This window comes from Somniosus microcephalus, chromosome 31 (assembly GCF_052327205.1).
Source record: "Somniosus microcephalus isolate GS21.2 chromosome 31, FLI_Smic_1.0, whole genome shotgun sequence".
NCBI lineage: Eukaryota > Metazoa > Chordata > Chondrichthyes > Squaliformes > Somniosidae > Somniosus > Somniosus microcephalus.
In genome coordinates this window covers 28391676-28417836 of record NC_141017.1, presented here as the reverse complement: position 1 = coordinate 28417836, position 26161 = coordinate 28391676, and the positions used below count along the sequence as shown (strand labels likewise).

Genomic DNA, 26161 nt, shown 5'->3' with positions numbered 1-26161 from the left:
CATACTAACTTTTTGTGTTTCATGCACCAGGACCCCCAGATCCCTTTGTACTGTAGCACTTTGCAGTTTCTCTCCATTTAGATAATATTGCTCTTTGATTTTTTCTGCCAAAGTGCATAACCTCACACTTTCCAACATTATATTGCATCTGCCAAATCTCTACCCACTCACTTAGCCTGTCTATGTCCTTTTGCAGGTTTTTTATGTCCTCCTTTGAACATTGATGGTTTTAATAAGGTGTCTCAAATGTTTGCCATTGGTAATTTGTCCAACCTTTTTCCAGTACTTATCTAACCTCCCCCAGCATAAGAGTGGACTCGAGTGCCAGACTATTGTGGTCTTTCGCTCCTGGCCAAACCTCCTTTATGCACCGCCTGTACGTGTTGCCTGTGTCTTCAGTTGGTGTTGATATCGGTGGCCTTCGATAGCAATTGTTTCCATAAAGAGAGAGAATTGGAGATTGGACAGCGAGTATCAATTCTCGGATTTGCAGGCGGGGGGGGGAACGCTACAGTTGCCTCCGTGCGCCTGGGCTCGGCAGTCAACCGCGCGGGAAAGGGCGTGGGGTTCGGACCAAATTGGGCTCGCTGTGAAACCGTTCACAACTGTCGGCACTCGCTGTGTTTAGAGTCTCACTGGCCGAATAGACACTTTGTGCAAAGCACCAGAGGTTGAGCAGCAGCTATGGAACCAGACCCCAGCAGCAGGCAATAGCTTCAGAGCGGGAGTAATGGGATTCTAAATTTTTTGCAAGGGCCTCGCACTACTGCATTTTAATCCAGGTATCTAAAGTACTGCAGTTCTGCCTGGCCTGCCTTTGAGACACGGTGACGGAGCACGGGAATTTTATTAGTAATGCCTTTCAGGTCTCATTGAAGTTTGAGAGAAGCATCGACAAAAGGACTGTTTACAAACTGAACTGGTACAGTGATGGTGTGTGAATGTATATTGAGAGTTTTTATTTCATGGTTTTTTTTGTGTGTTAGTAAATGTCAAATTATTTTAACGTATGTTTTGATGGTTATTTCACACTGTCGGGAGCAGCTTTCTCGTGGTGTCCTATCCTGGTCCCGAATCTCAGTCCGTGGTTCTCCTGATGTTTGGGCAAAGTGCGCCCAGGTGACGTGGTGAAGCGTGATGGAGGAGACGCGATCGTCTCGCATTTCCGTTTTTCCCAACCCGACGCTTTTTTTCTGCCGAGTCCTTTTATTTGAGCACTTGCCTTCAAGTGTAATGGACGCCAAGCTTGGCTGTTGCCCTGAGAAGATGGTGGTGGGTCTTCTTGATTAATGCCGAGGGACATTTTTCTACATTTTTAAAGGCGTACTTCCCTCCAGGACAATAGTTGAACCAGTTTGCATATCCCGATTCCCATTTCTGTTGATGATCGAAATCTCCACTCTGCAGGACTTGCTGACATTTTCGATAACTATTCCAATTTGTATAGTTGAGTCGTGGTGTTGCGAAAGAAAAGTAATAATAGTCTGGAGTGGGAAGGGGCAGTATCGGGATAGGACCAGGGGGGCAGGAAGTGCATCAGAAGCGATGCATCAATCTAGTCTGTTTAAAATCAATTGTTTCTCCCCTTGCAATGACTGCAGTGCACCAGCAGATGGAGCCGGCAGCCTAGAAGTTGAAAGCCTGGTACAGGTAATTCATTTGTAATGGACATTTTAAGTGACTGATTTCCAGGGGCAGTGTTAGATGGATGATCTCTTTGCAGTTTGGCTCGGCATTCATTTAAAACTGCTAGATGTCATTTGTAAAACTGTAATCGCTGCAAAAAAAAAACACACATTTGTCAAACCTTGACCAGTCGACAAGTATCTAAACTGATAATTCATTATGTCTCAAATGGATTAAGTTCTAGCTCTTCCCTTCCCCATTTTCTCACTTCCCTTTCCTGAGGGCACTGACACTAGCTGGGTAACATGTTCCACGGGCAGCCTGTATAACGTTTAAAACTATTTCCGCTGGTTGGGGAGTCTAGGACTAGGGGGCAGAGTCTAAAAATTAGAGCCAGACCTTTCAGGAGTGAAATTAGGAAACACTTCGACACACAGGGTGGTAGAAGTTTGGAACTCTCTTCCGTAGATGATGATTGTTGCTAGGTCAATTGTTAATTTTAAGTCTGAGATTGATAGATTTTTGTTAACCAAAGGTATTAAGGGATTATGGGGCAAAGACAGGTGTATGGAGTTAGGTCACAGATCAGCCATAATCTCATTGAATTGCTGAACAGGCACGAGGGGCTAAATGGCCTACTCCTGTCCCGATGTATAAGCCAGTTTCCACTGGCAATTCAACCATAGCGTGCATCCCTGTCCTGTCCTCGATTGACCCATGCGGGACGAGAGCCAGGTGCAGAAACCTTTGCTGATTTCCCACTCCTCACTAGCTAAGGCCACGGAGGCAGATTAATCGCAGCCCCGCTAACTGAGCAGACAAGAAAATCCAATCGCTGGCATTGTGTGCATGTGAAGATACTGTAGATTGGCCAGTACTGGCCATTCCTTTCTAGCTATCAACATCACTTTATAAAAAAAAAAACATTACCTGGTTGGGATCACGCTGCTGTTTGTGGGAGCTTGCTGTGCAGAAATTGGCTACTGCGTTTCAAACTGCAAAACTTCAAAAAAGTACTTCATTGGCTGTAAAGCGCCTTAGGACATCCGGTGGCAGTGAAAGATGCTATATAAATGCAAGCCTTTTTTCTTTATGGCAGTAGCTGATTCATGGGGAAGGGGAAGGAGCCTGTAACTTCACTTTTTTTTTGTTGAGAACTGTGGGACGGGTAACCCGTTCATTTTAAGAGAGCCCTGTGCATGATCTTTTTGATTCCAAAACTGACTAGAACAGACTGCATCGTCAATTTTAAATGGTATAAGCGAGTCCCTGTCTAATACGCTGACTCTGTGATGAACTGTTGTGTTGTCCCACGTAGGGATTTAGCATGTGATTGATTGATTGGTATACTTGGCTAATCTTTTATAACAATTGATCGGGGGCCCCTTCTCACTTGCTAGTCTCTCCTGAAAGGTGGCATTCATAACTCTGGTTCCTTCAACCTGTGTGCAATCTGTTCACACTGAAAATACCAAAGCACATTCTTTCTGCTCTGTCTTTTCATCCCTCTTGTTGTGAAGGTGCTCAAATGCAGTTCCAGAGCCATGAGCCATTCTTCATTACCCTCTTGAGTAGTAAGAGCCTAGATATTCTTGGCTATTTTACCGTGGGAGCACCATAGCCAAACCTGACTGTCTTCCACTAATGTCCATGTGCATTTTTCATCGGCGTGGGTCTCTGGGTTTAGGAATTGGATGTCAGTCAGTGGGTAGTGCACTCGTCTCTGAGTCAGAAGGTTGTGGGTTCATAGTCCCACTCCAGACACTTGTGCACAAAAATCTAGGCTGACGCTCCAGTACAGTACTGAGGGAGTGCTGCACTGTCGGAGGTGCCGTCTTTCAGATGAGACGTTAAACCGAGGCCCCGTCTGCTCTCTCAGGTGGACTTAAAAGATCTCACAGCACTATTCCGAAGAAGAGCAGCGGGAGTTATCCCCGATGTCCTGGTCGATATTTATCCCTCAATCATCGTCACTTTAAAAAAAAAAAAAAAAAATTCAGATCTGGTCATTATCACATTGCTGCTTCTGGGAGCTTGCTGTGTGCAAATTGGCTGCCGCGTTTCCCACATTACAACAGTGACTACACGTCAAAAAGTACTTCATTGGCTGTAAAGCGCTTTGGGACGTCTGGTGGTCGTGAAAGGCGCTATAGAAATGCAAGTCTTTCTTTTCTCTCCTGGACATGGAGGTTGGGGGGGGTGGAAACCGTGAGGAAGAGAGAGAAGTGGAATAAAAGGGAAGAAATGTATTGGGAGAGCAACTTCAGGCTGCTTTCATTCATCTAACTGCTGCCTCCCATGATATTGTGGCCTGGTCACCTCCCTGATTTCCGAACTTGGGGAATGGGTGAGAGACCAAAAAGGAGAAAAATCCATAAATAAGTGAGGAAAAACCTTTGCGTGTTTGGACTCTATGTTCCCGTCAACAAATACCTGTCAGAAATAATCATGTCATTTTTTAATATTGGGAAGGACTTTCAACTGGGCAAAGAGAGTGCTGGAGGCCATCAGTGAAATCGCAGGGTCTTGTGATTCTTAGCAGAGGCGTGATCCAGTGTTTATGTTGGAATTATATTCCTCAACCAATGCAGATTTTTCTGCAAGTCTTCATTGGTTGACAGACTTGCCTGAGAACTTCATGCAATTGTACAGGAAACTTTCGATTTACCAGCACCTAAATAACCGGAAATCTCGATTAACCGGCAAAATTCAGGAGTAGGTTCAGGTAAGTGTTACTTCTGCCTTCCTCAATCTGTTGCTGTGCAAGGGTGTGGCTGCAGCTGTTGCTAAGCTACAGAGACGCTTGGAACTTGTGGCCATTGTTCTGAACCTGTTGCTAAGCAACAGGGTTTGTTGCTTTATACGGAGCTCTCAGCTCTCCTATCTTTTACTATAGCTTTCGGTTATCCGGAATTTTTGATGAACCGGCACCACGTCTGTGCCGGATTTTAAAAAAAAGTTTCCTGTGTCAGCTTGGCCCAGTTAGTAACACTCCTGCCTCTGAGTCAGAAGATCATGGGTTCAAGGCCCACCACAGGACTTGAGCACATAATCTAGGCTGACACTTCAGTACTGAAACATCGAAACATAGAAGATAGGAGCAGGAGTAGGCCATTCGGCCCCTCGACCACCGTGCATACCAAATCGCTTTACAGCCAATGAAGTACTTTTGGAAGTGGAGTCACTGTTGTAATGTAGGAAATGCGGCAGCCAATTTGCTCACAGCAAGCTCCCACAAACAGCAATGTGCTAATGACCAGATTAATTAAAATACTTGAGCCCATATCTTTCCAATATGCCGTACACTGGAGCTTGCCTATGACGCACGTGTGCTAACTCGCACCAAGTCCCGCTCACCCATCTCCCCGTGCTTGCTGACCTACACTGGCTCCCAATTAAGCAACGCCTCAATTTAAAAATTCTCATCCTTCCTTTCAAATCCCTCCGTGGCTTTGACCCTCCTTATATCTGTAATCTCCTCCAGCCCTATAATCCCACCTAGACCTCTGCGCTCCACCTACTCTGACCTTCTGAACATCCCCGATTTTAATCGCTCCACCATTGACGGCCGTGCCTTCAGCTGCCTAGGTCCTAAGCTCTGGAATTTCCTCCCTAAACCTCTTTTTCCTCTAAGATGCTGCTTAAAACCTACCTCTTCAACCAAGCTTTTGGTCACCTGTCCTAATATCATCATGTATGGCTCGGTGTCAAATTTTGTTTTTTCTTTGATAGCCCTCCTGTGATGTGCCTTGGGATGTTTTAGTACGTTAAAGGCGCTATATAAATATAGGTGGTTGTTGGTTGTATGGCTGCTCAATATAACAAGTTTCTAGCGAGGCTGCGTACTCAAGAGGATGTTCTATGTGGCTCCTCTTTTACACAGGGAGTCATCAACAGTGTAGGTTATATTAAGGTCTCCGAAGTCATGGTACATATCCGGCAGCTATCATGTTTCAGAAAGGATGCTGATAATGTGTCCGTTAGGCAACGCTGCTTGATTTGATTGGTCTGTAATAAAGGATGCCATTGTGTGGTTCCTCTATTGGAGAGGGAGCTGTAAATACCATTGTGTCATAGGCTGTGATAGATCTGGATGTTGTATAGAGTTAGGCTATCGTGTACAGATTTCTGAAAGGAAGCCATGGGGATTTTTCTTGTGGCTTTTGAGGCAGTTGCTGGGAGCTGTATGAGAGTAGTCTCAAGTAATGCCTCACTTCGCGATATATTACGAGTGGGCTCAAGTAGGAAGGAGCTGGAGCAGTGGGTTATCACGCTGTCCTTTCAATTTTGCGACCAGGACTTGAATGCAGCTCCGAATGATGGGATAAAAGTTCACACCTCTGTTGATTGTAAGGACCAGAAGCGAAATATATTATGGTAGCCTCAACTGGCTTCCTAATAGAATCATAGAATGATACAGCAAAGAAGGAGGCCATTCAGCCCATCGTGCCTGTGCCAGCTCTTTGAAAGAGCTGTCCAATTAGTCCCACTCCCCCCTTTCCCCACAGCCCTGTGCATTTTCCAATTCAAGTATATATCCATTTCCCTTTTGAAAGTTATTATTGAATCTGCTTCCACCACCCTTTCAGGCAACAACAACTTGCATTTATATATCGCCTTTAACGTAGTAAACCACCCCCAAAGCGGGACAAAACTTGACACCGAGCCACAGCAGGAGATATTAGGACAGGCGACCAAAAGCTTGGTCGAAGAGGTAGGTTTTAAGGAGCGCCTTAGAGGAGGAGAGTGAGGTTTAGGGAGGGAATGCCAGAGCTTGGGGCCGAGACAGCTGAAGGCGCGGCCGCCAGTGGTGAATCGATTGAAATCTGAGATGCGCAAGAGGCCAGAATTGGAGGAGCGCAGAGATCTCGGAGGGATATAGGGCTGGAGGAGGTTACAGGGATCGGGAGGGGCGAGGCCATGGAGGGATTTGAAAACCAGGATGAGAATTTTAAAATGTAGGCGTTGCCGGACCAGGAGCCAGTGTAGGTCAGCGAGCACGGGGTGATGGGTGAACAGGACTTGGTGCGAGTTAGGACTCGGGGCAGCAGAGTTTTTGATAAGCTCAAGTTTATGGAGGGTGGAAGCTGAGGGGCCGGCTAGGAAAGCATTGGAATAGTCAAGTCTAGTGTCAAGTTGGCAGTGCATTCCTGATGCGCCTCTAGATTACAAGATTATCCCTAATTCAGGACCAATTGTTACCAACAGGATATGTAACCTGACGTAATAAAACTCACTACACACTTGGTTTGAGTATAAAGCAAAGCTTTTATCAACTTGTTTCAGAACATGGAGGTCTAGTTGTACTTCACTAGTCCCTGTCTTACAAAATGTCCCTGGACAAGCTGGGCCCACGCCCGAGTATGTATACTCCTTGGACGGCGCCACCAGCTGGCTGTCCAGCGTTATTTCATGAGCAGTTTCTTTATGATGAGATTTATAACATAACTTCAGACCATAAGGATGGTGTGTGTGTGTGGGGAAATAATAATGCTACATTGGTGCTTTAAAAATTACTCTTCTAAGGTTGGAGTTAAGGTATGTTGGACAGACTACATCATCTAAGGTCTATGCGACCTGTGCTATCTATACCTTATCTTGGAGTGCTTGATGCAAAAAGTATTGCATTGCACGGAACAAACATTTCTCGCCTTCAAACCATCGCATAGATGAAGCGACTACCTGTGTAAGTATATGCATCTTCAATTGCTTTTTTTTTGTGTGGCTTAAACACCGTGAGAAATTAATTTCCCATGAATGAGTCAGGCTAATTGCTCATCAAATTTGTCCATGGTGAGTGATACCAATTGAGGCTTCTCTCAGTACAACAGAGACAATATCATTAGAGATGACAAACTAACTTAACCTTGGCCAAAATGTGTCTCTTTTTGAGAAAAATCTAAGTTGTCTTGCCCAATTTGGATTTACTGCAACATAGAGAGAATGCTGTAAACACTCATTGGTCAGGCAGCGTCCGTGGAGGGGAGAAAGCGAGTTGACGTTTCAGGTTGGTGAGCTTTCGTCAGAAGTGGAAAATGTTGCAGGGATGTAACCGGTTTTAAGCGAGCTACAGAGGCAGGAAAAAAGGGGGAGGGAAGAACCAAAGGGAAGGTCTGTGATAGGGTGGAAGGCAGGAGAGATTAAATGACAAAAGGGAGGATGGCGCGAGGCGAAAGGAGATGGTAACGGGGGGGGGGGGGGTGTGTAAGTAAAGAAATGAAAGATGGGTCCAGAGGTGGTGTTAATGAGAGCAACAGAATCAGTACCAGCACCTGCTGTCTGGAAAATATGGGAGCAGTGGTTGTGACCTGAAACTGTTGAACTCGTCGTTGAGTCTGGAACGTTGTAAAGTGATTTACTGCACTCTGGACCACGCTCTGTAACCGATTCTCCACACAAGATGAGAGGCAATTCTGCCTTACTGCATCCATCACAACAAGCTTGCAGTCTCCCCATTGCCACCGTTCACTGTTTTAAATAATAGTGATTTTTTTTTTTGCCTCCGTTAACCCACCTTGAAGTTTATTCCGTATGAACGAGCTTCCCTTCATCAGTCCCGAATTAGCTTTGTTTTTGGTTTGAACCTGTGCTCCCTTGTCGTATTGATATGATTGAACTCGGTAGTTTCCCAGCTTTTACTTTCTTTTAATTAATTTTGATATTTTGAACAGCTCTCTGAAGTCCCCTCTTCATTTGAGCCGTCAAGTTTCTCCGCTCTTATAATTCACACTTCTGATGCTAGGGATCAACCTTGTAGCTCTGCTGTGCCCTGTAGCCCTAGTTTGAGTGTTTCCCTTCTGTCATAGTGATCATTCAAAAGAAAGAAAGACTTGCAATTAGATAGCACCTTTCACAACCACCAGATGTCCCAAAGCGCTTTACAGCCAATGAAGTACTTTTTGAAGTGTAGTCACTGTTGTAATGTAGGAAACGTGGCAGCCAATTTTGCGCTCAGCAAGCTCCCACAAACAGCAATGTGATAATGACCAGATAACCTGTTTTTGTGATGTTGATTGAGGAATAAATATTGGCCGAGGATACCGGGGATAACTTCCCCTGTTCCTCTTCGAAATAGTGCCATGGGATCTTTTACATCCACCTGAGAGAGCAGACAGGGCCTCGGTTTAACGTCTCATCCGAAAGACGGCACCTCTGACAGTGCAGCACTCCCTCAGCACTGCACTGGAGTGTCAGCCTAGATTTTTGTGCTCGAGTCTCTGGAGTGGGACTTGAACCCACAACCTTCTGACTCAGCGGCGAGTCGAGATCTTCACTTAAAGAAATGAAATATTTATTCAGAGTTATGCCCCCAATTTTATTTCAAGTCTTTTCAATGAAGCCGGATGAGAGCCTTTAGGAATGAGGAGAAACTGGGGCTATTCATTCAAACAAGGAAATTTAAGAGGAGATTATAGAATTGTGGAATGATGCAGCACAGAAGGAGGCCGTTCGGCCCATCGAACCTGTGCCGGCTCTTTGAAAAGGCTATCCAATTAGTCCCACTCCCCCTGCTCTTTCCCCATAGCCTGATCTGATCGAGGTGTTCAGAATTATGAGCAGCTTTGAAAAAGGAAACTTATCGCTACTAGTTAATGTGTCAGCAACTAAAGGGCATGGGGGACAAATTCAGTTGTTTGCGCCTCCCGTTAACGCCTTAAGAGGACGCTAATGGGGCGCAAAGCAACTCGTGCCCGGGCGCGGCGAAGTTTGCGCCGCTTGCGAAATTAACGACATTTTTCGGCGGCGCTAAACTCTACCGCCACAATCTCCTGCGCCGGCAGATCGTGATGTCAGTCGAGTGCGCAATGCCCCATTAGTGCCCCGCACCGGATATTGAGTGGCGCCCCCTGCCTTACCGCCTGCCGCTAGCAACGACAGGTTGAGGGGAGCGTTCTGCTGTCAAAAGGGACTAGGAGCGCTATTTAAAGGCGACCGCTTCCTGCCTTTTTTTGTCAGTGACATTTGTGCACCACGCATTCAGAGAGAGAGAGAGAGAGAGAGAGAGACTTCTGGAGAGATTCAACGCTGTGTGAAGGAGTTTTGAGTACTGAGCAGCACTTTGCCGGTTTATTTTGATTTGCCCTTCCTTGCTTCGCCAGCGCTCTGAGGTAGCGCCTCGCTCCTCGGCCTTTGCACCTTAAGACAGGTGTGAAGCGCCTGATTTAGCGCTCCAATCACCTACAGGGGTGATAAAAGCCAAGTTTGCTGTCGGAGGCGATAATTAGCGCCAGGCGCTAAACTTTGCGCACGGCCGATAATGGCGCCCCAAACGGGGAGATACTGAATTTTTTTCCCCCCATACATTTAAGGCCATTAGCAAAAGAATGAAGAAAGAGGTTAGAAGTAATTTTGTACACAGAGGGTTGTTAGGAATTGCAATTCCCTGCCAGAAACAATGGTGGCAGGACAATCCATAATAGCTTTTAAAAAGGAAGTGAATAAATATTTGAAGAAAAATTTAAGCCAGTATAGGGAAGGGAGCGAGCAGGGAAATGGGACTTAATGGACAGCTATTACAGGTACGATGAGCCGAATGTCCCCATCATGCAATGTAAAACTCTGAATGTGGAGGTGACCAAAATCATTTTTTAGTGCTAGGTATAACATGCCTGATCTGCCATATTTAATTAGCTCTGCAAGGTGAGGAGGCCATTTGCAATTTATTTGAAATATTATTAATCAGCCACGGTGACTTGCTTAATGAATGCTCGAGGTTTGCTCCTGAAACATTGTATTAGACATCACGCTTTTGGACACCTGTCCTAATATCTCCTTATGTGGCTCGGTGTCGAATTTTGTTTGATAATCGCTCCTGTGGAGCGCCTTGGGACGTTTTACTATGTTAAAGGTGCTATATAAATGCAAGTTGTTGTTGCAGTACATGGAGAACTTCGGCATTAACATGCGGTGCTGGTTGCTGTAATACTGCTAGTCAAGCATCACATGCTGGAGATCCCACTTAATCAAAAATGAGGGCTAGGGGAGCAGGAGCAGGGGAATGACAAATATTTAACTCTAATTCGGTTTCCACCCCCTTCCCCCCCCTCTTCTCGATCCCTTCCATTGGCATAGCATCTGAATAACAAAAAGGACTACTTCAAAACATTATGCAAATGTTCTCCGGAAGATACAGTTTATTTTGAAGAGAAGTGGGCAAATTACCATGTCAATTAAAGTGAATTTAAAAAGCACAGCTGCATGTGATAACTGATGAATATTAAGGTTTGATTCAGACTGCGGGGATGCCATTAATAAAAGGTTTTATTTGGAGTGAATAAATGTGAAAATCTATCTTTGAATAAGCAGGCGGTAGAGTGGGAGAGCGAGCTTGTGACGGGCTGTTTGCCCATTAGCCTATTGTAGCTGGAAAAAAAAAAAATACGCAAACGACCAGTTAATTGCAGTGACCCGGGTCATAATGGCATTGTGCTAAAATGGCTAAACAATCATTTTTTTGTGTGTGCAGGTACAGTCAGTGGAGCCTTTTGACTATTACAACCAATTTGCTAACTCTATGGAGAACACTAAGCAAGCCTGCGAAAACAAGAAGCGAGGAAAGAGAGGTTAATGAGATGTTGCATAACAACCGTAATCCTTTAGGCACCTCTGACAAGGCAGCTCCAATTGAAGTTGCACATCTATATCCCTTAGTGAAATAATAAAAGTAAAAAAGGAAATCCAAGAATTTTTTTTTTTTTTTTACTAATTTTATTTCTCCGCAGATTCTGAGTTTTCCCTATACCCTCAGTCATCAAACACACACTGTCTGCTGTGAATCTGCGCCATTGCGACTGGTAAACTCCCAGGACAAAAGCAAAATACTGCGGACGCTGTAAATCTGAAATAAAAGCAGAAAATGCTGGAAATACTCAGCCAGTCAGGCAGCATCTGTGGAGAGAGAGAAACAGAGTTAACGTTTCAGCTATAACAGAAAATGCTGGAAAAACTCAGCAGGTCAGGCAACATCCGTGGAGAGAAATTTGAGTTGACGTTTCGGGTCGAACCCTTCTTCAAAACTGGAAAGAAAAGAAAATAGATCGAAGGCAGGGCTGCGATCGGACAAAAGAAGTAAAGGAAACAAAAGAGTGTAAAAGAGACAATAAAAGGTATTCGAAGCTAGATGAGATGGTAATAGGCGGAGATTGGTGTGAAGTGTACTGGCAGGGCAAGAGATAGCTGCCAGGTGTGTGAGAGAAACAAAAGGAAAGGGGGGGGGGGCGGAAAGGAGTGGAAAAATTCAAACTCCCAGTGTTCGATTCCTGATCTGTGCTCCATTAACTGATCTGGGCTGGAAGCACCGAGCGCTACACCTTGCCATCTGGGAGGAGGAGGGGGGAAAAAATCGGCCTGGATTCCTGCTACTGGTTTCTACCCAGTTACCAACTTTTGCCCAGTTCCAAGCCAGATTGGGGGTTGGGAGGGGGTAGGGGAGTGGGCGGGAATGTTTAGATAAACGGCTGTGGGCATGTGTGAAATGGGCCCAATCGAGCATATGCTTTAATCGTGCGCGCACACAAGCTGGCCGTTTTACGTAATGGCTCCCACAGTTCTCCACAGCGGCACAGCATGTTTTTAAAAAAGATATTTGCCAAGTGGACACCTGCCCGTGTTAACAACCAGCTCTACAAAGTGCATGTTGGGAATATCAAGCGAGAGCATGCTCGGGTTCAGCTGTAATGGGAGATTTCTATAGAATTCTTCTACGTCTTTCGGATGAGACGTTAAACCGAGGCCCCGTCTGCCCCCTCAGGTGGATGTAAAAGATCCCATTGCACTATTTTGAAGAAGAGCAGGGGAGTTCTTCCAGTGTCCTGGTCAATATTTATCCCTCAACCAACATCACTAAATCAGATTATCTGGTCATTATAGCATTGCTGTTTGTGGGAGCTTGCTGTGTGCAAATTAGCTGCTGCGCTTCCTACATTACAACAGTGACTACACTTCCAAAATGCTTAATTGGCTGTAAAGCGCTTTGGGACATCCGGAGGTGAAAGAATATAAGAACATAAGCAATAGGAGCAGGAGTCGGCCATTTGGCACCTTGAGCCTGCTCTGCCATTCAATAAGATCATGGCTGATCTTCTACCTCATCTCCACTTTCCTGCACTATCCACATATCCCTTGATTCCCTTAATATCCAAAAATCTATCGATCTCTGTCTTGAATATACTCAACGACTGAGCCTCCACAGTCCTCTGGGGTAGAGAATTCCAAAGATTCACCACCCTATGAGTGAATAAATTTCTCTGCATTTCAGTCCTAAATGGCCAACCCCTTATTCTGAGACTGTGACCCCTGGTTCTAGACTCCCCAGCCAGGGGAAACATCTTCCCTGCATCTACCCTGTCAAGCCCTGTAGAATTTTGTATGTTTCAATGAGATCACCTCTCATTCTTCTAAACTCTAGGCCTAGTCTATTCAATCTCGCTTCATAGGGCAGTCCCCCCCCCCCCCCCCCCCCCCCATCCCAGGAATCAGTCTGGTGAACCTTTGTTGCACTCCATCTATGGCAAGTATATCCTTCCTTAGGTAAGGAGACCAAAACTCTCCACCATACTCCAGGTGTGGTTTCACCAGGTCCCTATATAATTGCAGTAAGGCGCCTTTGCTCTTGTACTCAAATCCTCTTGTAATAAAGGCCAACATACCATTTGCTTTCCTAATTGCTTGCTGTACCTGCATGTTAACTTTCAGTGACTTGTGCACAAGGACACCCAGGTCCCTCTGAACACCAACATTTCCCAATCTCTCACCATTTAAAAAATACTCTGCTTTTCTATTTTCCTACCAAAATGGCTAATTCACATTTCTCTACATTATATTCCATTTGCCATGTTCTTGCCCACTCACTTAGCTTGTCTATATCCCCTTGAAGCCTATTTGCATCCTCCTCACAACTTATATTCCCACCCAGCATTGTATCATCAGCAAACCTGGATATATTACATTGGTCCCCTCATCCAAATCATTGATATAGATTGTGAATAGCTGAGGCCCAAGCACTGATCCTTGTGGTTTCCCACTAGTTACAGCCTGCCAACCCGAAAGTAACCTGTTTATTCCTACTCTCTGTTTTCTGTCTGTTAACCAATCCTCAATCCATGCTAGTATATTACCCCCAATCCAATGAGCCCTAATTTTGTTTAATAACCTCTTGTGTGGCACCTTATTGAATGCCTTCTGAAAATCCAAATACACCACATCCACTGGTTCCCCCTTATCTATCCTGCTAGTTACAACCTCAAAAAAAACTCAACAGATTCGTCAAACACGATTTCCCTTTCATAAATCTGTGTTGACTCTGCCCAATCCTATTATTTTCTAAGTGCCATGTTACCACGTTCTTAATAGATTCTAGTAATTTCCCTACTACAGTTGTCAGGCTAACTGGTCTGTAGTTCCCTGTTTTCTCTCTCCCTCCTTTCTTAAATAGTGGGGTTATAGCACTATATAAATGCAAGTCTTTTTCTTTCTATGATTTTAGATAGATAAGGTAAAATGTGGTTGGAAAATGGACTTCAGCTAGCTGTACTGTTGACTGTATTTATAAAAAAATAAAAAAATTAAAAAAATCCCACCGCGCTATTTGAAGAGCAGGGGGGATCTCCTGGTGTTCCAGCTAATATATGTCCCTCAACTGACATCTAAAACACATGATCTGGTCATTATCTCATTGCTGTTTATGGGAGCTAGCCGTATGCAAATTGGCTGCTGCTTTTCCTACATTACAACAGTGACAAAGCTTCAAAAGTACTTGGCTGTAAAGTGCTTTGGGACATTGAGGTTGTGAAAGGCGCTATGTAAATGCAAGTCTTTCTTTCTCTGTGACGGCAGATAGCCAGTACATGTAACTGTTTTGATCAACTAACGTATTTGATAAATCATCTGACTTCGATGCTCTTGCTCTTTCATATTGTAGTCTGTATTTAGAAAGTAAATTTGATAAATGTCACTAATTTAATTGGAGTTGATGCAAGATGAATTTAGAAATCCATTTTTTAAATTCTTCAACATGCCCCTCAATAGCTCAGGCCTATCATGTCCGGTTTGCAATTATAAATTTGCGGACAGCTGACTTTTAAATTTAAAAAAAAAAGAAGAAAAAAATTGGAACATCTGCTCCAAGGGGATAAAAACGTTCCCATTGTTAAACTGGGAATGTTTTCTATTTTGTGAGGTTGTCATAAACAGTGAGTGCAATGGAGAGCTAAGAGAATTCCACTCTCCAACTAATGGGCCCAGGGGAGTTTTAGTCTCAGACCCCATTGACTTATCAAGTGCTCAATATCGATGTGTGTTCTTTTTTTTTGTGTGCAGCCTCTTTAGCTGCTGCACGGCCCTTTCAAATTTTGGCGCATGCGCGGTTTCTCCCGTGTAAAAGCCAGTGAGCGGCCTGCTTGGGACCTCCAAACTGCTGTGCGACTGCGCGGTTTAACCCTAACCCTAAATGCTCAATATCCTCACGATATTCGGTGTATGGCAAAAAATTTCATAGGTTAGTGTTATCCTCTGGATGAATAATTCCATAAGATGTAACGGCTAGTAAGAGGAGGGGTGGGGCCGATTAGGGACCAAAAAGGAGACCTACGCATGGAGGCAGAGGGTATGGCTGAGGTGCTAAACGAGTACTTTGCATCTGTCTTCACCAAGGAAGAAGATGCTGCCATAGACATACTGAAGGATGAGGTAGAGGAGATACAGGATGGGATAAAAATTGATAAAGATGAGGTACTAGAAAGTCTGGCTGTACTTAAAGTAGATAAGTCACCAGGACCAGATGGGATGCATCCTAGGACGCTGAGGGAAGTGAAGGAAGAAATCGTGGAGGCACTGGCCCTAATCTTCCAATCCTCCTTGGAAATGGGGGTGGTGCCAGAGGACTGGAGAATTGCAAATGTTTACACCCTTGTTCAAAAAAGGGTGTAAAGATAAACCCAGCAACTACAGGCCAGCCAGTTTAACTTTGGTAGGGGGAAACTTTTGGAAACCATAATCAGGGAGAAAATTAAGTCACTTGGACAAGTGCGGATTAATTAAGGAAAGCCAACACGGATTTGTTAAAGGCAAATCATGTTTAACCAACTTGATCGAGTTTTTTGATGAGGTAACAGAGCGGGTTGATGAGGACAAAGCGGTTGAGGTGGTGTACGTGGATTTCCAAAAGGCGTTCAACAAAGTGCCACATAATAGGCTTGCCAGCAAAGTTGAAGCCCATGGAATAAAAGGGACTAGCAGCATGGATACGAAATTGGCTAAGTGACAGGAAACCGAGAGTAGTGAACGGTTGTTTTTCGGACTGGAGGAAGGTATACAGTGGTGTTCCCCAGGGATCGATTCTAGGACCACTGCTTTTCTTGATGTATATTAATGACTTGGATGTGGGTGCACAGGACACAATTTCAAAATTTGCAGATGATACAAAACTTGGAAGTATAGTGAACAGTGAGGAGGATAGTGATAGACTTCAAGAGGACATAGACAGACTGGTGGAATGGGCAGACACATGGCAGATGAAATTTTAACGCAGAAAAGTGCAGAGTGATACATTTTGGTAGAAAGAATGAGGAGAGGAAATATAAACTAAAGGGTACAATTCTAAAGGGGGTGCATGAACAGAGACCTGGGGGTATATGTGCACAAATCGTTGAAGGTGGCAGGGCAGGTTGAGAAAGCAGTTTAAAAAAGCTTACAGGATCCTGGGCTTCATAAATAGAGGTATAGAGTACAAAAGTGGGGAAATTATGATGAACTTGTATAAAACACTGGTTCGGCCTCGACTGGAGTCCTGTGTCCAATTCTGGGCACCGCACTTTAGGAAAGATGTGAAGGCCTTCGAGAGGGTGCAGAAAAGATTTACGAGAATAATTCCAGGGATGAGGGACTTTAGTTATGTGGATAGACTGGAGAAGCTGGGGTTGTTCTCAGAGCAGAGATGGTTGAGAGGAGATTTGATAGAGGTGTTCAACATCATGAGGGGTCTGGACAGAGTAGATGGAGAGAAACTGTTCCCATTGGCGGAAGGGTCGAGAACCAGAGGACACAGATTTAAGGTGATTGGCAGAAGAACCAAAGGTGACATGAGGGAAAACTTTTTACTCAGCGAGCGGTTAGGATCTGGAATGCACTGCCTGAGAGGGAGGTGGAGGCAGACTCAATCACGGCTTTCAAAAGGGAGTTGGATAAGTACCTGAAGGAAAAGATTTGCAGGGGAAAGGGTGGGGGGGTGGGACTAACTGAAGTGCTCTTGCAGAGAGCCGGCACGGGCTGAATGGCTGCCTTCCGTGCTGCAACCATTCCTATGCTTTTATGATATAGGGTGTTTAGAATGGATCGAAAAGATGGGAGAAGAGAGGTAGCTTTACATTTTTTTTTTACCATGGTCATTGTCTCATTGCTGTTTGTGGGAGCTTGCTGTGTGCAAATTGGCTGCCATGTTTCCTACATTACAACAGTGATTACACTTCAAAAGTACTTCATCTCTTTAGTCTTTTTGCACCGCTAATTTCTCTCTTCACCTGTTCTCGGAAATTCCGGCACTTCCCTCTGTTTTTTCCTGTAGTTGTCACCTAATTTGTTTTTACCGTTCTTTATTCCCATTTTAATTCCGCTACAACGTAGGGTAGCCTGATGGCCGTGGTATTGGACTAGTAAACCAGAGGCCATGAGTTCATAATCCCACCATGGCAGATTGTGAAAGTGAATTCAATAATCCTGGCCTGGCACCAGGAAAAAAAAATGCTGCAGGATTGTTGTAAAAAAAAACACCCGACTGGTTCATTAATGCCCTTCAGACAAGGGGAACCTGCCACCCCTACATGTGCGAAAGGTCATCGGCCTGAAACGTTAACTCTGTTTCTCTCTTCACAGATGCTGCCTGACCTGCTGAGTATTTCCAGCATTTTTCTGTTTTTACCCCTACATGTGTCTCTGATCTCACATTAAATGCAAGTTCTTTCTTCTGTACCGCATGTTTGACTCGTAATGCCCTCGGCAACTAGGAATGGGCAATAAATACTGCTTTACCTACGCCACCCACATCCGAGGAACAAATAAAAATAGCCATCCATGTTGGGGCTGCTTCCGTTTAAACATATTTTCAAGGGCATGTGCTCAATCTGCACATTATATTGATTAAAAGTGTTCCATTTTTTTTTCCTCAACTGAGACATTTTTCACCAATGTTTCCAAGTTAAGTTCTTTAATTCATTCATGTGAAGCCTGCATTGTTAAAGCCTTTATAGATAAGCATATGAGGGAGAAGGGAATAGAGGGTTATGCTGAGGAAAGACAGGAGCAGGCTCGAGTAGAGCATAAACGCCGGCATGGACTGGTTGGGCCGAATGGCCTGTTTCTGTGCCGTATATCCAATGTAATATTTGTCCTGCCTCTTATTGATGCTGATTGCCAGATAATCCAAAATTCAGCCAGACTGTGCTAACTAGCACCCAGAGGCTCCATTATCTCCATATCATGTATCCTGATCTAGTTCTGAACTACCCTTAATGGGGTATCTCGTCCTGGACACAACCATAAAGACATTTATAGTTTATTACCGGTTTGATTGAAGTTATCCATTATTACATTTCTGTCTATAAATTTTTCCATGGATTCACCCTTCCCTATCTCTGTAACCTCCTCCAGCCCAGAACCCTCCAAGATTTCTGCGCTCCTCCAATTTTGGCTTCCCGCTTTCCTTCACTCCACCATTGGCGGCCATGCCTTCAGCGGCCTAGGCGCCAAGCTCTGGCGTTTCCTCCCTAAACCTCTCCGCCCTCTACCCCTCCTTTAACACGCTTCTTAAAGCCTACCCTCGTCACCTTTCTTTACGTGGCTCGGTGTCCAATTTTGTTTGTTAACGTTCCTGTGAAGCGCCTTGCAACGTTTAACTACATTAAAGGTGCTATATAAGTGCAAGTTGTTGTTGTTGTATAAAGCCGCCTTCATTTTTCTGCCCAGTGTTTTTGCAGCAGAACATTTTCTAACCCTGTCCTCCTCCTGCTTGATAACTCTAATGAAATTCATTTATTTTGTGTTTTTCCCCCAAGGACATTAAATCAACTTGCTTAATTTCCAAGATAAGATGAACATATAAAGCTGCCTCTCCTGTCTTTTTCTGTAGGATTGACAGTCCTCCAGGCTTGTCCTGGAGTCTCCTTGAATTAAAGATTAATCTCCTGGACACTGCTGCAAGCAAACACTCGGGATAAAAATCATAGGGGTGTTTAAAAAAAACAAACATTTTCTTTGAACACTAGTTATTAAAATATAATTGTTGGGATTATTTTTGACCATCAGTCAACCGGGTAACGAAGAGTCTGTTTGCCTTCTAATTGGTGTGGAAAGGCAATGCGCCACGAAGATGGCTTTGTTGGGTGACCAATGATGGGAGCATCAGGGCAGGTCATTTGGAGGCGGGGGTCATGTACGTCCCAGCATCCGTCCAACTACCTTTCCGCCCTTCCTGAACACCTTGCTTATTGAATTTCCTCCCACCTTCTGCTGTAAGATATTACATAGAATTTACAGCACAGAAACAGGCCATTCGGCCCAACTGGTCTATGCCGCCGTTTGTGCTCCACACAAGCCTCCTCCCACCCCTCTTCATCTCACCCAGTCCACATATCCCTCTATTCCTTTCTCCCTCGTGCTTGTGGAGCTTCCCCTTAAATGTGTCTCTGCTATTCTCCTCAACCACTCCCTGTGGTAGTGAGTTCCACATTCTCACCACTCTCTGGGTAAAGACGTTTCTCCTGACTTCCCCATTGGATTTATTAATGACTGTCTTATATCAAATCAAATCAACTTTTATTGTCATTGTTAGTGCACAAGTGCAGTACAACGAAATGTAGGCTTGCGGCTCCCGAGAGTGTACATTTAGATTAAGACATTTAAACATTCAACATACGTTTGGCTTGTAATACGTTAACATAAACATAATAAAGCGCATTGGCAGATGTGCAGGCTTTAGAGTTTATTTGTGGAGTTCAGTAGGATGACAGCCCTGGGAAAGAAGCTGTTCCTAAATCTGGTCGTACGGGTGCGAATGCATCTGTAGCGTCTCCCAGATGGCAGGAGGGCAAACAGACTGTGGCTGGGGTGGGTAGGGTCTTTGATGATGGACTGTCCGTGACCTCCGTAAACAGCGTTTCTGGTATATGTACTCTATGGTCGGTAGCCGGGTGCCGGTAATGCGTTGGGCAGTTTTGACTACCCGCTGCAGGGCTTTCCGGTCATAGTAGCTACAGCTGCCATACCATACTGTGATACAGTTTGTCAGGATGCTCTCTATTGTGCAGCGGTAAAAGTTAGAGAGGATCAGGGGTGACAGGTTACATCCCTTCAGCCTCCTTAGGAAATATAGGCGCTGCTGGGCCTTCTTCACCAGAGAGGAGGTATTGAGGGACCAGGAGAGGTCTTCTGTGATGTGGACTCTGAGGACTCTAGTTTTGGTCTCCCCCCACAAGTGGAAACACCTTCTTTATGTCTGCTCTATCAAGCCCCTGCATCATTTTAAAGATATGTTTCTGTATAACTTCCTGCTGCTGTGTATACCTCTATTTCAATTATCTTGAGCTGAATGCTTCTAGAAGAAGAAAGACTTGCATTTCTATAGTGCCTTTTGCGACTACTGGACATCTCAAAGCGCTTTACAGCCAATGAAGTATTTTTTGAAGTGTAGTCACTTTGTAATGTAGGAAAATCTAGCATTCCATCTATAGGGATTTAATTGTGGTGTTTACATTATCCTTCATTTACTTTGGCCCTTTGTGTTGCTTACTTTGCCTTGATGCTTTCTACATCCCACTCTTCTCGGCAGGACCACGGAGTGTTCTCTCGTCCCTCTGCTCCACTGTTGGTGGGCGAGCCTTCGGTAATCAGAGATCTACAATCTGGAACTCTTCCTAAAAACTCTCCAAATTGCTGCATCTTCCCCCAGCTTCAAAAGCCGCCTCAGAATCTGCCTCTTCAACCTCGACTTCAGTCAGCTGCACCCAACCTTTCGCCTAATCCCTGCTCGGTGTCAGATTCCCCCCCCCCCCCACCCCTCTCCCGGCCCTTGTGAAACATCTTGAGTTGTTCCTGTTTTACATTATTCGCACCTTCCTCTTAACCACCTTTCTGAGCTCAGCATGCCTATAAATTTCAGAACACAGACACCTCTAGGATCATAATGTCCTACCAACATTGATCTGAAAAGATGACATTATTGGTATTGTTTGATATTGTACCTTGTTTCAATTACACTCCTTCAAATATCACTTAACCGCTTGCTATTTTGCTTGTTTATAACTTGTAACACTGTCAAGCTACCCTGCGGTTTGGAAAGGTGCCAAATGAATCACAATGGTACAGAATTGTAATGAAATACTGTTTACAGAATCTGTTTCCTTTATGTTAAATCCTGAGGCCTGATCGGTTGAGTGACCGCCACCATTGCCGCTGACAGTTTTGCACCAGCAATGGTGCTAAACTGCCTCGAGATGACATTCCTGGACTACTTGATTGGCCAGTTGCCTAGTGCCAGCTGTTCATTGATGTTGGCATCGTTGAGCCTTGACACAGCGTTTCTTTAGAGCAGGGTACATACAAGTTGATGTGCACGAAAAGGCCAGCTGGCCCATCAAGCCTGCCCCACACCACACTGGCTGGAGCAACATGACTCAAAACTTTTTAAAATTATGAAGCATTGTGATAAGGTGAAGAGGGAAAGACATTCCTCTGGTTGTTTGGGCGGGGTGGGGGGTAATTATGATTCATGAACCACTCTGTTACTCATCCCCTCAGTTAGATGTAAACCCTTTGGTTCTGAATTCCACAAAGGCATTACTAAAAATCATCCTGTTATAATACACAGGAATGGAAAAATTGATGGAAGATTTTAGTTGCACATTACCCTCAAATAAATGTATTATAAATTCAAACTAAATTACTGCATATTTAATTGGAGAAAATTTTTGCTCATCCAGAACTGTGTGTCGGACAAGCAGTCTGATAAGTTAGAGACTGTGGAGGGGTCGAGAGAAGAGGTAGAGCTGGCTACGTGTGGGAACTGCCGCTGTGTTTTCGGATGATGTCGTCAAGGGGCAACATGTAGATGAGTAATAGGAGGGGGCCGAGGATAGATCCTTGGGGGACACCAGAGGTCACGATGCGGGAGCGGGAAGAGAAGCCGTTGCAGGTGATTCTCTGGCTACGATTAGATAGATGAGAATGGAACCAGGCGAGCGCAGTCCCACCCTGCTGGACGACGGTGGAGAGGCGTTGGAGGAGGATGGAGTGGTGAACCGTGTCAAAGGCTGCAGACAGGTCAAGAAGGACGAGGAGGGATAGTTTACCTTTGTCACAGTCACAAAGCAAAATGCTTCAGATGCTGGAACTCTGAAACTAGAAGGGAAAGTGCCAGCAGGTCTGTCATCATCTGTGGAGAGAACAGACAAGCTTATGGTTAGGATGCAGACACGATTCAGAGCTGAAATGTAAGAGGCAGACTGGCTTATTAATACAATCAGAAAAAAGGGTGGGGGGACCATATATATTGTTTCCCTTAGCAGAGAGATCAATAACCAGCAGGCATAGATTTAAAGTAATCGGTAGAAGGATTAGAGGGGAGTTGAGGAGATCTTTTTCACCCAGAGGGTGGTGGGGGTCTGGAACTCACTGCCTGAAAGGGTGGTAGAGGCAGAAACCCTCATCGCATTTAAAAAGTACTTGGATATGCACTCGAAGTGCCGTAACCTACAGGGCTACGGACCAAGAGCTGGGGAGTGGGATTAGGCTGGAGAGCTCTTTTTCGGCCACAGACACGATGGGCTGAACGGCCTCCTGTGCCATAAATTTCTATGATTGTTATATCTATATAGATATATTTATAGAGAGTGAGAGAGAGAGATATGTAAACAGTCAAATACAGAGAGTGATCATGAGTGGAATGAGTTAACAGATTATCTCAGTCAAGTAATAGAAGCATTAAGAAAAGTTATGTGGGAGGCCTGGGGAAATGAAAGAAGATGGAAAACAGGGTAACCCTGGGGGATCAGGTTATGAAATTATAAACGGGTTTGAAAATGAGGATATAGCTAAAACCTGAAGTTACGGTTCAGATCAAAGAGTGGAAGGGGGCCGAGGACAAAGCGGAGATGTTTCAGAAGCTTGCATTGCGTGTCATAGCCTTTCCCCGGTATTTATTCTTTCTGTTTATCTCTTTCCCCCCCCCCGATTACCCGGAGGTGACTTTAGTGGTCACTGATGTTTGGATAATTTTTTTTTTAACTATTGAGATCAGAAGGGGAGAAATTGATGAGGTGTGACTAAGGGGGGAGGGGGAGGGGGGAGTGCCGAAGCTGCGTGGGGTTGAATGATGCCACGTGACTAAGGGGTTTTGTTGCTCAGTCTGTACAGCACTTGATTGGTGATGTGCAACTAAAGCACATTCGTGACCACTGTGGGTGGGGGACTGGATTAAAGTGTGTGATTCAGAGTTCTCTCCCTACCCCACTCATCAAGAGTCGATCATTAATTATACTGACAGATAAATTAAACCGAAAAGATGATTTGGGTGTTTATACAGTCAACTAACAATTCCACTATGTCAAATATCCCAGTTAAATTAAGTTGGAAAACCTGTGACTTTCCACTCGGCTGCAGTGATTCAGGTTTAATGCCCTTCACATCTACTTAGAATCATAGAATAGTGCAGCACAGAAGGAGGCCATTCGGCCCATCGTGCCTCTGCTGGCTCTTTAAAAAAGCAATTCATGTTAGTCCCACTCCCCCTGCTTTTTCCCCATATCCCTGCAATTTTTTTTCCCTTTTGAAAGAAAAAGACGGGCATTTACACAGCGCTTTTCACGGCCACCGGACTTCCCAAAGCTCTTTACAGCCAATGAAGCACTTTTGAAGTGTGGTCACTGTTGTAATGTAGGAAACACGGCAGCCAATTTGCGCACAGCAAGCTCCCACAATAATAATGATAATGACCCAGATAATCTGTTTTAGTGATGTTGATTTTGAAGTATTTATCCAATTCCCTTTTGAAAGTTACTATTGAATCTGCTTCTAGGCAGTGAATTCCAGTTCATAACAACTCGCTACGTAAAGGAATTTCTCCTCATCTCTCCTCTGGTTTTTTTGCCAGTTACCTTAAACCTTTGTCCTCTGGTACTGATCCTCCTGCCAGTGGAAAAATGTTCTCCTTATTTACTCTATCAAAACTCTTCGTAATTTTGAACAGCTCTGTGAAATCTTCCCGTAACCTTCTCTGCTCTAAGGAGAACAATCCCAGTTTCTCTAGTCTCTCCACTATGCTTGCAGTTCATGTTGCAATGTCTCAACATACTTTTCAGAATTAATTACTTTTGAAGTACAATGATTGTTATTCACAGAATCACAGAAACCCCACAGTGCAGATAGAGGCCATTTCGGCCCATCGAGCCTGCACCGACACATATCCCACCCGATCCCCGTAACCCCTGCACAAACACATATCCCACCCTATCTCCGTAACCCCACACATTTTAATCCCCCTAACACTAAGGGTCAATTTATCATAGCCAATCAACCTAACCCACACATCTTTGGACTGTGGGAGGAAACCGGAGCACCCGGAGGAAACCCACGCAAACACGGGGAGAATGTGCAAACTCCACACAGACAGTCGCCCGAGGCCGGATTCGAACCCGGGTCCCTGGCGCTGTGAGGCAACAGTGCTAACCAAACCGAGCAGTATTTTTTCTCCAGTAATGTCTTACAGACCAGACAATCTGTCGACAACATTAGTTGAAAGAGGAGCCCATGGCATTATTCAAAGAAGAGCATTGTGAAATGCTTTGGGGACGCACTGAGGACATGTCAGCTGTGGCTCAGTGGGTCGCACTCTCGCCTCTGAGTCAGAGGGTTGTGGGTTCGAGCCCCCACTCCAGGGACTTGAGCACAAAAATCTAGGCTGACACTCCAGGGGAGTGCTGCACTGTCAGAGGTGCCGTCTTTCGGAGGAGATGTTAAACCGAGGTTCCGTCTGCTCTCACAGGAAGGACGTTAGAGATCCCATGGCACTATTTCGAAGAGCAGGGGAGTTCTCCCCGGTGTCCTGGACCAATATTTATCCCTCAATCAACATCACTAAAACAGATTATCTGGTCATTATCGCATTGTGGGAGCTTGCTGTGCCCGGTTTCCTACGTTGCAACAGTGACTACACTTACAAAGTACTTCATTGGCTGCTAAGAGCTTTGGGATGTCCTGTGATGAAAGGTGCTATATAAATATAAGTCTTTATGATTACAACAAATCTTTTAACATCTGCTATGAGAGTCAGAAAGAACGTTAGCTGTTCTGAAGTAAGGCACTTCTGACTGGAATGTCAGCCTAGATTATGCAATGAGCACTGGTATGGGTTGGAATCCAATCCCTTCTGACCCGGAAGTGGGTTTTCTACCAACTGGGCTGCGTACACGTGACGAACCCCAGCTCTACCTCACCACCACCTCTCGCGACCCCCTCCGCTCCCCTCTGATTTGTCACGCTGCTTGTCCGGCAGCCGGTACTGGATGAGCAGAAACTTCCTCCAATTAAATATTGGGAAGACTGAAGCCATTGCCTTTGGCACCCCCACCACGAACCCCATTCCTTCGCCACCGATTCCATTCCCCCCTTCCCTGGCCACTCTCCGAGGCCGAACCATCGGCAGCCTCAGCGTCCTGTTTGACCCCGAGCTGAGCTTCCGGTTTGATTCGCATTAAACTGGTGCCAACATTCTGCTAACTGTTTTATGGGATTATCAACGTGCAATAACAGGCTAGATTTAGAAAGAGGTAATCCACTGGAATAAAAACAATCAGAGCTCGATGTAATACATTATAAAGAAGCTTTTTAGGTAGGGAAATGATTTAAGAAGATTAATTTGTCAGGCAGTGACTTTGACTCATACCGATGAATATGTTTTATTTGCTCACCATATGCACTCAGGAATAGGAATCCTACAGGCAGTGGAACCTCAGTGTTACAAAGTGCTCATGGACAAACTTTTCATCTGTTCTAGACAAGCTCTATTACAGTCAGTAGAAAACTTCTTACCTCAGGGAGATGAACGAGTCAGTTTTTAAATCTGTCAAAGTGCTCCCCGCGACGCATTTGTTTCAAGGGGAGGAACTGACACACACAATCTGAAAGTATTAATGGATGTCACAAGACAGACACTCTCTAGACACCAAAACAACTTTAAATGAAACTCAAAAAAAAAAAATGTGCAGAAAAGATAGAAAAGCCCTGAGGGTTCCTGCGTACTGGGGGATGATTCTCCAACAATGGTTTTAGACTGCAGATTATTAGGTCGTAAAATGTCTTCAAATTATTTTCCCATTTAATTTTTCTCTCTTCAAGCCACTGATTCATGCGAGGGAGCTGTTGGGCTGCTAGACAGGGACAAGAGGTCGGCCTTGAAGCTCTATGAGCCTGCTCTGCTATTTAGTTACCCATGGCAGCTCCATCCTTTATAATCACATGAACTAAATGGGGGAAAAAAACTAGAAGCAGTGGA

The 26161-nt window shown here is 44.8% G+C and overlaps 1 long non-coding RNA gene across 1 annotated transcript; it reads right to left on the bottom strand.

The window, feature by feature from the left end:
* Nucleotides 1–1029: 1029 nt before the first annotated feature.
* On the bottom strand, nt 1030–22048 carry LOC147097678 (uncharacterized). Its single transcript, XR_015074329.1, has 2 exons — nt 21963–22048; nt 1030–1777 (listed from the first exon to the last, which is right to left on the bottom strand). It is a non-coding gene; the product is annotated as an uncharacterized LOC147097678 (long non-coding RNA).
* Nucleotides 22049–26161: the final 4113 nt, after the last annotated feature.